We start from the raw sequence: 12,772 nt of genomic DNA on the forward strand, positions 1-12,772 counted from the left end.
GCCAGCTGGCTGGTCTGAGGCGAGTCATCCGTACAAACGCTGGTCAGATGACACTCTCCTTCCTTCCCCATGTTTCGACCACAGGGAATGTCACTGTCAAGCCCCCCAGAAGGCAACATCTGGGACCACCCTTCCTTTGAATAACTGGTGGCGATCTTCCAAGCAGCCACAAGGTGGTAGACATATTTTCTAATCACTGCATTGTCCATCCCTGGAACCTACGGTTACCCCGTTTTTGCCCACTTACAATAAATCTGTCCCTTGTGCACAGTTAAATGACAGCTTATGAAGCAACACGAAATTCTGATAAATAAGAATAGAGAGACAGTAAGACAACGGGCTGCCCACTCAGTGCCTTCACCAAAATGTGCCGTAAGATTGAATTTGCATCATAGCCTTTGGAAAATGAGAAGTAAAAAACTGGAGACTTTTTGACACTGATTGCCTAGTAATGAGGCAGCCTGTAACAGTGCTTGGCTATAAACTGCTCGGCAGCTGAGGCGCCGAGGGGCCCCGTACACAGCCGCTTCGGCTCCTCTCCATGTAGCTGGAAGGAAGCACTGCATTTTACTACTTTTAAAAATCACAGGGCTTCCCTGGTGGCGCAGTGGTTGAGAGTCCTCCTGCCGATGCAGGGGACACGGGTTCGTGCCCTGGTCCGGGAAGATCCCACATGCCGCGGAGCGGCTGGGCCCGTGAGCCATGGCCGCTGAGCCTGCGCGTCCGGAGCCTGTGCTCCGCAACGGGAGAGGCCACAACAGTGAGAGGCCCGCGTACCGCAAAAAAAAAAAAAAAAAAAAAAAAAAAAAATCACAGATTTGGAAAAAGAACTGGAATAATAAAGCTTTTATTGTAACTTCCAAAACTTTAGCTCTGCACTTTTAGGGTTGTTGCATATTCTATATTCTATTGAGAAAGCATCCATGACCTTGTGGGTCACCATGATTTGGGACTTCAGTGGATCCTAAATGGATTCACCAATATTTAGTCAGAACCTTTGGGAGCCTACGTAGAAGAAACATTTGTTTGCTACGTGTCTTCAGTTTTAACAAATTTCTTGGCTACCCTCTTAGATTTTATTAATTTCCCTCCTTAGCCTTCTGCTTCATTGGCTACATAGTTCATGAGGTCAGCAACAGCAGGGCTACGTGTGAATAATCCCATTACTGGCCCCTTCTATACGCCGTCTTTGGGACCTCCCTAGATATACGGGTACAGAATACAAACGACAGCTCATTGTTGGCATGAATTCCATAGCACTCAGACTGTGAGGACATCAGAGACATAACCATTGAAAAATAATAAGCAGGTTTGTAACCATAGTTAGCTATTACTATAGGAGATGGTGAGACCAGGTAGGGAAATTTTATAGTTCACTACCTGGGTGACCTTGGGTCAATTACTCAGCTTCTTGGTGCTTCTTTAAATGGAATAATGATATAGTCATATTGACGACTATTATGATGATTAATTGATGAAGGTTTAATGAGACAAGGCATGTCCTTGGTATAATACAGCTAAGCGCCATGTCTGTTCATAGGAAAACCTCATAACTGTTATGGTCATGAGGGATACTTCTCCAAACCACCAAGTGTGTTTCCTCGCCTGCGTCACAATAAGCCCATGAGTCAGGCAGCGTCCCACGCTACAGATGAAGAACCAAAGCTCAGAGACAAGTGACTTGTCGTCCTGGTGAAGGCCTCGATTGTACAAGTCCTCTCCTACCGTTATTAGTATACATTCGGTACATTATTGAATGTTCCACGAGCTTGTATTGACCACATGCCAGGCATCTGTCTCGGAACAAGGCGAGGCCCTACCTCCCTGGCATTTGGTCTCGAGGCTGGAGAGAGACAATAACAAGGAGACAAGTCGGGACCGTCACACGGAGAATGAAGAGCGTAGAAGTGACCAGGGGAGGGTGAAACTCTTCCTGGGAGGTGACGCTGGAGGTGAACGCTGAGTGAGGACAGGGACAGCATGAAGAGCCTGCGTGGAACCGTTCTAGGCGGAGGAACGTCACGGCAAAGGCCTGGGCAGAAACACCACCACTGGGGAAAAGCATGGGGCCGGCGCACTTGGAGGCTACAGGCGTGAGCGTTCGGAGTTGGAGAAGATGGGAGAGGCTCTGTGAGAGCGAAGCAAGGGTTCTCTTTCGGGAGTGGCTGCCTGCTGCTGTGTTGAGCTGGCCTCTGCACGTGTGAGCCGGGGGCTCACGCGTCAGGGAGGGAGACACAGGTGGACGTCATCAGCCTGCGGACTGTGGCCTCACAGCACACATTTTACTCAGAGGGCGTCTGCACAGCGGAGGAAGGTGCAGCTCACCATTGTTTAAAAACTTGGAAACAACCTGGAGGAATTTTACGTGCTAGCATTTTATCATTAGTAATTTCGTAAAAATGATTATCCCTTCAAGTCCTCAAAATACAGGAGATAGCAAATAAAGAGATATGAGATATTCATAGTCCTGAAGAAATAAAGATGTGGTGCCAGGACAGGGACATGTGGGGCCTGGTGGGGACGGAAGGAACAGGTCCACCCGAGCGCTGACCGGGGCAGGAATGGGCAGTGAGCCTGGGCCCAGTCTGGGGGCCACGGTCGCGCCGGCTCGGTGCGCTGGCCGGACCTCCATCCTGCTGCCACTCCATGGAGGAAGGTTAAGGGTGCGAGAGTTGGCCTGAGCGGAGTCCCTTGTATTCTGCTCAGGTCATTTATCTGCCCTCAAGATAACAGCTGGAAGCCCAGCAGTAGGAACCTGGCGCCAGGCTTCTGGAGGCTTTGCACTGTCCCGGGGGCCCTGGGGCATGTGAGCCACACCCCCTCCACTCCTCACAGGGAAACGAGCGCAAAGGAGCCGCTAGTTAGAGCAGAGCCAGGATAAGAGCCTACATCTCTAAGACAGGTTTGAGAGCACAGAGGAAATGAGGGCCTTTTTTTCAGAGGAGCAGAGGTCCATTTTGAAGTCTATATAAACAAACATTGACAGCAGATAAACATAAATGTGGGCAAGTTTTATGACTGCCTGTGGTCCCTTTCATAGGTGAGCTGCTATAGATGAGATGAGATGAGATGTGTGGCTTTCCTCATAACAATTCTCGCCCAGTTCTCCTGTGACGCTGATGTGTGTGGAATGGTCGTTAAAGCCAGCTGATCTGTGCCGAGACTGGACCATTTCTCTGACCCCACTACCCCAAGGCTCTTCCCACAAAGCCAACCACGCACGCAGTGCCAGGACACACACAGCAGGCACAGGGAAAGAGAAGGGGGCAAGGCTTTGAATCCTTGACTGGTGCCATGAGGACCCTCCTCTGGAGGGTCACCACTTGGTACCAGTGACTTCAGTGGCCATGTTTGTGCCTCTGTTTCTTCCAGAACTTCATAACCCACTTCCTGTAAGTGGACCACATCAACACTTTATCCAAAGTTCCAATCTTTGTCTTTCTCCCATGGGTTTACTTTGTTAGTAAAAACTGGTGGACTAGAGGCTATGTAACTTCTTTAGCACCAAGTGTTTCGAAAATCAGAGAATCTAAAACATGAGGATCACTTAGAAGAAGATCAGATTGACTTCTTATAAATTAAAGGCATGAGAGAAGGATAGGGAGCCACCAAAACACTATTTTTCTTATATGCAGCTGGAAACATCACATAGATAAGCCACCTGTGTAAACTCTGTGACTACTATCTTTCTGCTCGTAAATTTTGGCTTAGAGATTGTTAACTAGATCGTCTATTTCTCGATGTGAGTGTGAAAAATAGATGAGCGTTTGTGATATTTCTAAGAAATAGAATTCTAGTAATAAAGTCAAACTGGTTGGAAACCAAAAGCATTTTAAAGTTCCAGAACAAATGTCTAAATGTCTATCTAAAATCTAGAGGATTGTAGGAGTACAAGGGGAATTGGATATTGTCTATCCACAGCCTCTTACTTTACAGGAGAGGAAACCGAGGCCCAAGGAGTTTTCACACTTCGTTTAAGGTCACACAAAGACAGCAGTAAGCTCAGACCTGGAACTGATGTTCTCCATCTCCTGGCCCATTACTTTCAACTGCATTCTCTGTTTATAAATACAATGCATGTTATCAGGGCCAGAAAATATTAGAGGAGATTAAGCAGCACAGAATTATCTTCCCTCACCAGGTGCCTTCCTAAGCCTGGAATTCTACTGTTAGATAAACCTATTTCCTAGTTGGTCTGCTGCTGAAATGGAAACGGAAATGGCCCTGCGGGCACAGGACAGGCTGCGTAGAGCTGAGGCAGCAGAAGAACCTAACTGTGCCTGGAGCCGGTGGTAACCCAGGATGGAGATGGAGGTGCGGTGGGCCAAGGAGGGACCCAGGAGGAAGGGAAGGGTGCAGAATGAGAGGGGAGAGCAGAGCGCCAGCAGCTCCCCTGCCCCCAGTTTGCTCGCTTCTGCCCCTCCACCGTGCATTGAGTCACTGGCAGCAAATTCAGTGCTGCCATTAGCAACTTTAAAATGCAAATTTAAAAAAATCTCACTCATCATGTAATATTTCTGATCCTAAGACTGACATCTGATGTTTTAGGAGGCTGCTTTGGAAAGAATTCTTTGTTGGTCTCAAAAGAATCCAAACCTCACTAATGACCAGAAAGATGTGCCTGAAGGAGAAATAAAACTGATGAAGGGGGCGAGGGGCAGGAAAAAAAGACCCTGAAATTGCTTCTGACTTGAGGAAAAAAGGCACAAATAGCCCCATTGAAGGAGAACTTTACAATTCCACCCTAAAAAATTCTCAACAAACTGACCTATTGTTATATGTTGTTTTGTGCGATTAATAGACAAAGCAATTGTTAAGCGAGCCTGGAGCTGTGGTCTCAGCGCTTAGTCCAGGCTCCTGGCTTGCACAGGGGTGGGCGCGGAGGGGCGTCGCAAGTGAGGCCGGCTCCCCGCTCTCCAGAAACACGTGAGCTGCTCCAGGGCTCCCAGGGCTCCTCAGTTCAGCGGCGACGACAGTCGAATTGATCCAAGGAGGACAGAGCGAGCAAGGCTGCTCTGGAATCAGCCCCTGGGCAGCGGTGCAGCACCTCCTCCCCCGCTGGGGGATGCTCCCCTCCCCGCGCCCTCGTCCCCACCCAAAGCCAGCGGTCTGTTTAGGAAGGGAGATGGTCCAGCGACATCCCGCACTGGAGCGGGATCCGGCCTGCTCTCCGCTGAGGTCTTTAAAGCACGAAACAGAGCAGCAGAGACCTTCAGCCTCGCTCTTCCTGGCGTCTCTTGTTCTCTTAATGCCTCCGTTTTCTAATCGACTCGTTAATTATGCAAACCACAGGCTTTCTAAAGCAGGTTCTCCATGACGTTTCAGAACGGGGTTTATGCAGCACAAAAGAAAGAACCTGTCACGCTGAGAAGTTAATGGTTAGCCTGAACTTAAACCCCTCATCAAGCGGGGAATGTGAAGGACCCTACGTCCAGGGCAACATCCAATTAAAATAACGCCTCTCCCCTGAGATGGGGTTTTGCCTCACTGCAGCTTTTAAATGCTGCACAAGCGGCCTTGTTACCATAGCTCAGTCAGGCTCAGGAAAAAATAGCCCAGGTAAGAGGCAGAAGAGGCTGAGGTCTAGGTGCTGGGGAAAGCAGCCTGGCCAGGCTGGGTGTCCCAAGATACTGCCAGGCTGTCCCAGCAGGTAGGCAGGTGACCCAAACCCAGTCACCTTCCATGCTCAGGACATGGCTGACGAGCAGCGGCCACTCCCATGTTTGCATTGAGGCACCTGACATGGTCCTCCAGGCCCAAAGGAGGTCTGGGCAGGAAGACAGCTTCCAGACAAGGAGCAAACACAAAGGCAAGAGGTCAGGCCAAAGGTCACCCCAGGAAGGAGAGACCTGGGACTTGGGAGCAACTTGATCACCTGGGAATGATCTCTAGTAACAACAGGTCCTGATTCTTAGTGGAGCTCAGGAGGCGTGATTGTACGAAAGTTTTAATTCTTAGTTAGTTGAATCTATCGCTATTAGCTTTGTGGCTTCCTCGATTGCTTCAATTCTTTAAAAGTTATTATCATTGGGGCTTCCCTGGTGGCGCAGTGGTTGAGAGTCCCCCTGCCGGTGCAGGGGACACGGGTTCGTGCCCCGGTCCGGGAAGATCCCACATGCCGTGGAGCGGCTGGGCCCGTGAGTCATGGCCGCTGAGCCTGCGCGTCCAGAGCCTGTGCTCCACAACGGGAGAGGCCACAACAGTGAGAGGCCCGTGTACCGCAAAAAAAAAAAAAAAAAAAAAAGGTTATTATCCTTCCAGAGACTCGTGTTCTACATTCTGCTAATTTTTCTATGAATTTTTAAACATATTTGACTATAATTTTCTTTTAGTACATAGGATAAGATGTGTATCTAAATTAATTTTTCTCTAATGTGCTATATTTGAAAATCAGATATCAATTAATCCTCCCCCACTGTTTTGTAATGCTTGCTTTACCATACATTAAATTCCTACTCATAATTTGGTCTGTTTGCATTCATTCAACAAACACACACTACAGACACTGTTCTGGGTGCTGGAGGTACAACAGTGAACAGCTCAGCCAAAATCTCTGAGCAGTTTTAGTTGGAGGAGACAACAAACAAATAAATAAACTATGTAATCTCTCAGATGGTTGTAAATTTTATAAAGAAAAATAAGGCAAAGAAGAGGAATAGAGAATTCCAGCCAGGGCGGGTGAGGTGCAATTTATAATCAGTTGATCAGAAAAGACCTCACCAAGATGGAAACGTGACAAAGATGGAAAGGGCTGATGGATGTGGGAGGGAACCGTGCTCCAGTTGACAGAAAGCAAGCGTGAAGGTCCTGAGGAAGTGGCATGTCCAGTATAGTCGCAGAGGCCAGGGCAGCTGGCGCAGCTGAGCGGAAGTGATGGGAAGTGGCTCCAAGGCCAGGAGGTTGGCAGTTCCGATAGAGCAGCCTGTGTGGGTGTTGACAGTGACCCTGAGTGAGATGGTGGATCCATTTCCTAGGGAAGTTGTGACAAATGGCCACAACTTGGTAGCCAAAAACAACAGAAATTGATCCTCTCCCAGGTGTGGAGGCCAAGAGTCTGAAGTCAAAGTGTCAGTCACGCTGGTTCGTTCTGGAGGCTCTGAGGGAGAATCTGTCCCAGGCCTCTCCCAGCTCTGGTGCTTGTGGGCAATCCTTGGTGTCCCTTGGCTTGTAGACCCATCCCTCCAATCTCTGCCTCCGTCCTCGTGTGGCCTCCCCTCCGTGTGTCTCTCAGCGTCTGTTCCTTGTCTGTCTCTTCTGAGGACAGTGGTCATTGGATTTAGGGCCCACCTGAAATCCAGGATGGTCTCGTATCCAGATCCTTAACTTGATTACATCTGCAAAGATCCTATTTCCACATGCACAGGTACCTTCTGGGGAGACGCAATTCAACCCACCATAGATGGGCAGCCGTTGGAGGGTCTTTGAACACAAGAGTGAAAAAATCTGGAATGTGTTAAAGGGAGTGCTCCGGCTGCTGTGTGGGTATGGGTAAGAGGGTCAGGGCAGAGGTAGAGACCAGCTAGGGGACTACCCTGGTTATCCAGGAGAGAGAGGGTTAGAAGTGGTGGAAGGAAGAGTTACATAAGATGTAGAATTCACCTTTATGTAGGGGGTTGGTTCTGATTCCTTAGTTCCTCTGATTTAAATTGCTATTTTTTGACCACTACCAAACTATTTCAATTGCTCTCTCTCTCTGTTTTTAATTGTCTGATAGAACTAATCTTCTCTTCTTCCTTTTCCTAGTAAGATTATATAAACCTCTTAATTTTCCTGAGACAGTATTTTGTCTTCTCATTCAAGAATATATATATATAGATAGATAGATAGATAGATAGATAGATAAACAGACATGTATCTGTCAATTTGTCTTTTATTATGTTTTTAAAAATGTTCTTTATAGCAACAACATATGCCTCAATAGGTTGATTCCCAAGAATTTCTCGTGAGGAAGGAGTTAATATTATAATCAGGACCTATACTTTTATTGTGTTGGCTGGTGGCTGCTCATAATTAGCAAGGCTATTAATTTTGGTACGTTTATTTCAGATATAGCATTTTTTGAATCATTTTATTAAACATGGTTAGTTTGCTGGTTCCTCTGCATATTCTGGTTTTCCATTTTGTTAAGTGCGAATAATGATCTTTTCTCTCTTCCCTTTATCATACCTCTTCGTTTTTTCATGTCTCATTGCATTAACCAGAGTTTTCAGAACACTATTAAGAAAGCATCCTTGTTCCAATTTTTAAACAGAATTTAATTTGTCTGTCCATTGAGCACAGTAAGGGCTCTCATTTTCCACGACTTTATCATGGTAGAGAAGTGGCCCCTATGCCTAATATTTTAATATTTTGAAGAACCTTGTTAAATGCTATCAGTTGTCTTTTAGGCATGTTATTTGTTTTAATTTAACCTGTTGACGTTGTGTATTGTACTGGCAAATGCTCTTATGTTGACTCCTGCTGCGCTGTGTCACATGTCTTCCAGAAGACTCCTTTATGTTGGCTTAGAGAACGATTTCAGTATACGTTTTCGCATTTCTTTGTTTCTTTTTATAATAGGGATCTGCTTTATTTTGGTGGCATCCTCATTAAAATCAATATTCTGGCATCATATTATAATATTTGTGATAATTATGGCACCTTGGGACAGGATCTTGGAAAACTGCCTACCAATAATTTTTTATTAAAAAAAAAAAGCTAGAGCTTCTGGAAAAAGCACTAGCTTTCGGTATCAACATCATTATCATAAAAATGTGTTTATGAAATGCTTCTAATAATTCCTAGTGCTTTGGTGCACCACACAATAGTTCTTGTCTCCTAGGAACTAATGACAACAATTTGCAGATTGCATAGTATTTTGCAGTCTGTAAACCATCTCCACATAGATTATCACAGGGCAGCATTAGTATGCCCATTTTTACAAATGAGGAATCCAAAACTGAGAAGATTAGGAATTTGCATGAGGTCATCCAATCAACCAGGACAGGTGAAGAGAGAACTTGAACTGAGGAGTTCTGATGCAAACCCAGAGCTCTTTCCAGTGCCCCACACCGGCTTACGGCGCATAGCAGCTCACTTAACATCTAGGACATTAAACAAAAGCGTGGGAGGTCATCGTATTCTATAGTAAGCCTGGGGCAATGACTTCTTTGGGGAGAGATTGAAAAGGCTCTTCTGAAAGTTCCGTGCTCCCCAAGGCTACTTCCCAGCTGTCATCCTGTCACCCTTGGGTAAACCCGTCCCTCCTTCAGTTCTGGCCTGTTAGGTGTGTCACCCTGTGCCCTCCTGATCTCTATGACCTGGGGACCCCCTCAGCTGCTGTCCCACACTGATTTTAGCATCTTGTTGCCAAGCTTCCTCTCCATCCCAGGTCCAGCATCTGAAGCCCTCTGAGACAACTCGTCCTGCTTCCTGATCTGTTCAGTTCCGTTCTGGTCATTTTGACATCACTCAGCCACCCAGGCCCATAGCCTCACTCTGAAGCTTGTCAGGACCTCTCCTCTGCAACACTGCCTCTCACCTGTCCCGAACTCTCCCACGTTGTCCTCATCTGTGCTGGTCCTTCCCTACCGGGCCGGGCCACATGGTTGGTCACCCACACTGAATGAGACTTTTCAATGGCCTCCCATTCATCTCCACTGCAGCTCTTAGGGGTTGAGGGATTGGAGAGCGGATGGGGCAGTAAAGTTGGGGCAGGAAGGAGAGCTAGAAATCTCTGAGGCACTATTTCATGCTGAGGTCCCATTGCCTGGAGAGCATAGCAGAGTTTCAAGTTGGAAGAGGGGCTTGCCTCTGTGTGTGTGTGTGTGTGTGTGTGTGTGTGTGTGTTTTAATAAATTTATTTATTTACTTTTGGCTGTGTTGGGTCTTGGTTGCGGCACACAGGCTTCTCATTGTGGTGGCTGCTCTGCTCGCGGAGCACGGGCTCTAGAGCGTGGGCTCAGTAGTTGTGGCTCACAGGCCCAGCTGCTCCGCAGCACGTGGGATCTTCCCTGACCAGGGCTCGAACCTGTGTCCTCTGCATTGGCAGGCGGATTCTTAACCACTGCGCCAGCAGGGAAGCCCCTGCCTGTGTGTTGCTGATGAATGTGCCCCCTCACTTATCCCGGGTGCCACAAGGTCATAATCTTGCACCACCCTCCATCTTACATCTCATCTCTCATCCCATCCCTTGGGTATTTTATGTGGCATTCTCCACGGCACTCCACTTCCTGCCGTCGCCGGCCATCATCCAGAACCTTGGTGGCCCCCTTGGCCAGCACTGCCCCGGGGCTGGGCTCTGTTTTGGTCTCCTGCCATCCGGCAGCACCTCGTTTCCTGACACAGGGAGCCCTCTTCTGCTCTCACATTGGTCCAAATTGGTTTGGTCCCTACTAGGCTTCAAAGCCAGCTCACAAAGAACAAGAAAGCAGTTAGTCTCTAACTCTGCAATCATTCAAAGTTCAGTCTTTAAAATGCAGAGATTTTTCTGCTTCATCTACCCACAGCTCAGCAACTGTATTTCTACAGCCATTGTTATTCTATTTCTGCTCCTAATTGCTATTATGGAAAACCGTGCGGAGCTGAAGCTTTGGGAGTTGCCAATCTGTGGGCTCCCTTCAAATGTAAATGCGTTATGCAAACGTCTTCTGAGGCTGAGAGTGGGATACTCTGTGGTCTTCCCTGGATTGCCACAGGAAAAGAATACTTTCTGGGATGGTGAGAACCAGAAGACTACACGCTCCCTCCTGATTTAAATGCGCACAGCCCTGAGATTGTTTTCTGTCTCCGACTTCCTCTCCCACTCCAGCAGCTGAATTTAAAATACTTGCTACAAAATGCTGTTTCCTGGGGTCACTGCAGCTTAACTGTTTCGTGGTCACGCCCTGTGGGGACACAAGCAGAACTTCCTTCCCCAAGGGGATCAGGATGATGTTGGCAAGGTAGACACTGTTAAGAGTCTAGGAACCTTGGGTTTTTTTAATATGGAAAATCCCCTCTGCAAATAATGCATTAAATTGGATCACTCACTGTGTTGTTAGCAAAACCTTGAAACATGGACACGGATGGAGATCTCACCATTCTGAGCAGAGTTCTAAGCCCGTGGAAAGCAGCCACTGAAAGTCAATTGAAATGTCCTCTTCCCGGGAGGTCACTGACGCTGGAACCTTGGTCGCATCCTCAGAACCTCCTTCCCCCTTCCAGGTGCTCCTGCTCTGGGTTCCTGTGCCTGGAGCTGCCCTCTCTGCCTTCTCTTGCCCTGACCTTGGCCTCCCTTCCATGGTGCCAGGCAGGCTCTTCTCACTGTCATCTCCCTCATACACATCTTTGCTGCTTCCCATCATCACCAGTAGCAATGTGGTCCAAAAGAACGTTCTCGGCTTCTGAATTAACAAGCCCTGAAACCCCTTAGGTAATCGACTTAATACTTACTCTGTGCTGTGCCAGGCACTCTTGTAAGCACGTGGTAGTATTTAATTTACTTACCTCCTTTGAATTTATCAGTAGCTTCTATGTTTAGTATCGTACATATTGGATATTTCCAAAATGGAGGGGAAAAGTTACCACAAAATGTGTAGAAATGTATTCCATACATTCTAAGATAAATTAAATTCTAAACTATATGAAAGGAGAGGGAAAATGCAGAAAGTAGTAGGGAAATGGCCCTGGCCCATGGTGTTCAGCTGTTTGTCTTTTGTTTTTACACTGTCAGCAGTTCCACTGCATCATTCTGAACTTCAGAAAAAGAAAGGGGAAGTAACTCTTCCCTGGAATATCATTTATGTTCTAAAGTACTAAAAAATACTTTAAAGTGCAATTAGCTTATTTAAGAGGCAGACATTATATGGTTCTCTGCCTGCGTCATACGGTCACTGGGAGGATAACAGGAATGGATAATATATATTAGTGTTTTGAGCACAGCTGGAAGAAAATCTTCGTGTACATTCGAGGTGGTTTTGTAATTATCTAGCAAGATCAAAATATCTGATCAAAGAGAATCACTCTGATCTACTCAGTTACAACATGGTCTCTCTTTGGGTTTTTTTTTGGTTTAATAATGTACTACAAATTGACATGTGTTCGTGAATACGATCTATGGTTCCATCAGATCATTCAGACAGCGCCGTATGGATGCCAGTTATGTTCTACCCTTTACTGGTTTTCACGACAGATTTGCCTGATAGTTCCTGTGACTCTAACCATCTCCATCACATTTTCTCAGGGAAGAAAGCGATTACGGACTTGCATACAGTGTAAGTTTGCCGGAAATTGTGAAAAACAAATAAATCGCCATGCAAGACCCAAGCCCTGGCTTTTTAACTTTACTCCTGGAGCCGGGGACTTTTCTTCCCCTCTGGGCTGCCTGAGGCCTCGCAGACACAACCTGCATTGGCCCCAAGATTGTGTCAAGGCCCCAAGGAGCCCAGGAAGAATTCTGCAACAGTCTGGGAGACGACCAGACTCTACCTAGGGCTGCCCTCGCTCCCCAAGGGAGGAACGTTAGCCTGCATAGCCGCCCTTATAGACCTGCTACCTACATGGGAACACCCTGTCCCTGAGGCAGCCCACGGTGTACGGGGCACATAACACACCAGGACAGAAGCCCACTCCAGAGAAAGCTCAAGTGAAAGCCCCATTATACTCAGAAATATCTTACGATCGCAAACCCTTCTCATTTGGATCACAAAAGCTCTTTGATAGTTTCTCCTAAACAGGCAAAAAAAAAAAAAAAAAACCTGTGGGAAACTTTCTCACATCAGAGACACAATTTTTTCTGGCGATATCTGGAACT

Source organism: Delphinapterus leucas, chromosome 12, assembly GCF_059928025.1.
Source record: "Delphinapterus leucas isolate spDelLeu-1000000601 "Yukka" chromosome 12, BTC_Dleu_Yukka2, whole genome shotgun sequence".
In the NCBI taxonomy this organism is placed as follows: domain Eukaryota; kingdom Metazoa; phylum Chordata; class Mammalia; order Artiodactyla; family Monodontidae; genus Delphinapterus; species Delphinapterus leucas.